Source organism: Triticum dicoccoides, chromosome 6B (assembly GCF_002162155.2).
Source record: "Triticum dicoccoides isolate Atlit2015 ecotype Zavitan chromosome 6B, WEW_v2.0, whole genome shotgun sequence".
NCBI lineage: Eukaryota > Viridiplantae > Streptophyta > Magnoliopsida > Poales > Poaceae > Triticum > Triticum dicoccoides.
The window spans coordinates 137,221,474-137,224,544 of NC_041391.1; positions in this window are offsets into that span (position 1 = coordinate 137,221,474).

The following is a 3,071-nucleotide window of genomic DNA, read 5'->3' on the forward strand; positions in this document are numbered from 1 at the left end:
GGCCTCTTGGCTGTTGTATGGCATAACTAAGTTTTCTCACATTAGCACCTCTGTCACCAGTCACCAAGCAGTCACTTGGGTCCAGCCTTCCCATAAGAGTCACTCAGAGTAACAGTCCAGCCTGAACACGAGCTTCTCGGGCGTCAAAGGCGTGTTTGGTTCCCTGTGTTGCATGTGGCTCGCAACCACCGTGCAGAATTTGGGTTGTTTGGTGTGCTGCATGGGCTCTTCGGCCTGGCCCGCGGATGCAAAAAAGGCCCTCTCAGCCAGGCTGAGGGAAACGTGGGAATCGGGCGTATCTCGCGTCCAGGCTCGCCCTCGCTCGTTCGCGTTTCTCCTTTCCCCTTCTGTCGCTGCGCCGCATCCTCTCTGTAGCCTGTGGCCGCTGTCCTTGATGAATCCTGCCGCTGCCGCCGCCGCCACCAGCACCCTCGTCAAGCGTTGTTGTCCTCGTCCGCCTCCACCAAGCGCCGCCGCCGCCGTCCTTGTTTGGTTCCACCAAGCTCCGCCACCGCCGTCATTGACCAAGGGCCGACACTGCCGTCCTTGGTTAACCGCCGCCGCCGTCCACGTCGGATCCTGTCATCTCGTGTCGCCCCACACCGGATCCTGCCGCCGCACGCCGGATGAGGCCACCTTGCGCTGCCGCAAGCGAGATCCCATCGCCTGGAGCCGCTAAGGGATCCCCGTTTCTTTCTGATTTCAGTGAGATTCAGAAGAATCTGCACCTCGTGCAACTATATGATACAGGTTCACCAAACACCCATCTCGGTTCATTCTTGAATCGGCTCAACCAGGCCACACTCGCCCAGCATCCCCCGTGCAATGCAGCCTGAATGTCCCCAGGGAACCAAACACGCCCTAAGGCCGTGCCCACAGCAAAGTAGCCTGAAATTACATTACATTCAAGCACAGCGAGTTGCATCGACATGTACAGCCAACATGTTACAGAGAGAGGTTAATTCAGAGATTACCAAGCCGCTCAAACTGGAACTTGTCACCGACAATTGCGGTCGCAGGCAACGGTACATCATCTGCGCCCTTTACAACCTCTCTTGAGTGCGGGCTGAGATCGCACAGCCAAATCTTCTGATTCTAAGAGAGCAAGAAACACATCACAAGAAAAGCAACTTGCCAGTCTGCATTTTCTGGGAAATGCATGCCTAGCAATTAAATTGACAAGAATCGAACTGTAAATATGCCAACGAATAGCCAATGGGTTTCATGTACAGCCAATATATGAATTTATTCTAAGCCCAATTGAAGCATTGCTTCCAGTTCAGAGAACATGTTTATGCAATTTTTATGTTTACGCACATGTTTATTGCTTACGTATCAAAGTTGCTGTACTTTTTTTTGCGGGCATGTTTATGCAATTTCCTCAATTTCCACTTATGATCCTGCCCAACGAGCACTTCTGAATGTCAGTAATCATTTTTTACATGTATCTTGTTCCAGTAACCATTTTCTATAAGTGGAATGTTTATGCAGTTCTGAACAAAAGAAATGGTTCTGAAAGCAGATTACAACTTGATTTTCTTCGCGAGTGATAGGTAATTAACACGTATATACATATATACGGGGGGCTTTTTGACTTGATTTGTTGCCTAGCGACATATGGTCTCTGAACATCACAGGTTTGAAAGTAGATCTCACCAAAGGACATCTCATTTGGTCCAGTTTTTGCCCATATATATCATCTCTTGTTTTGATATAAATACTTGAAGTTCTCTCTGATACTCGCAAATGTAATGAGATAAAAATACCTATTTGCTATAGGTGATAAAAACCACGGAATGATGGATTGTCATTGAATAGAGCAACCTGTGATTCTTGAATAGTATTAATTTCCTCTGTTTTTTCTTGGATAAAGTATTTTTACCTGTGAAGAAAAACTAGTATTATTACCTGTGATAAAAATACAATATTATTCTTGAATACAGTCTTATTTTTCTCAATAGAACCCCTGTTTTGTATTTATGCAATCCCAGAATGGTTCAGGTTATCTTCAGCATTTTGTATGGTCCTGAGTATTCTGATTCCAAAAGCAACCAAGCTACTAAAAACTTTCACCTGCTAATAACCCAGACTAACATAATGTTAGCTAAAAAAGGCGCTATGTAACAAAATCAGATGCAACTCTGAAGGGAACACATGGGATTGTTATCTTTGTAGTGAAACATTTTAATTTTGTCGTCTTTATCCACGATTCAAGTACTCACTTTGTAGCTGGAACAGAGAAAGGTGCGGACAGAGCAAAAAAAATGTAGCTCAGTAGTATTGCATCAGGTAATGTGTAAGGGGATGAGCCTTCCACCCAATTTTACGAAGTCAATTGATGAACCGCTTGAAGAACGCTTGAGATGTGCATTCAAGAATGGCAACAGAAACATGAATCTCTGTACGGGACGGTCGACGTCTCCTCCATCTTGATCCAGCAAGGGGGAAGGAGAGGTTGAGGAAGATTGCTCCAACGGCAGCACGATGACGCGGTGTTGTTGGTGCAGCAGTACTCCGACAGGGCTTCGCCAAGCGCGTACGAAGGAGGAGAGGTGTTGGGGAGGGGAGGGGCTGCCCTTTGAGTTGTGTACAGCAGCCCTCCCCTCACCCCTCTATTTATAGGGGAAGGGGCAAGGGGGGCCGACCCCTCTAGATGGGATCTAGAGGGGGGGCGGCGGCCAGGGAGGGGAGGCTTGCCCCCCAAGCAAGGGGGGCGCCCCCTTAGGGTTTCCCCCCAACCCTAGGCGCATGGGCCCAAGGTGGGGGGCGCGCCCAGCCCTCTAGGGGCTGGCTCCCTGCCCCTTGCGGCCCATGTGGCCCTCCGCGAGGGGTGGCCCCTCCCGGTGGACCCCCGGAACCCCTCCGGTGGCCCCGGTACAATACCAATAGGACCCCGAATTCTTCCGGTGTCTGTATGACAACTTCCCATATATAAAACTTCACCTCCGTACCATTCCGGAACTCCTCGTGATGTCCGGGATCTCATCCGGGACTCCGAACAACTTTCGGTAATCACATACAAGTCTTCCTAATAACCCTAGCGTCACCGAACCTTAAGTGTGTAGACCCTA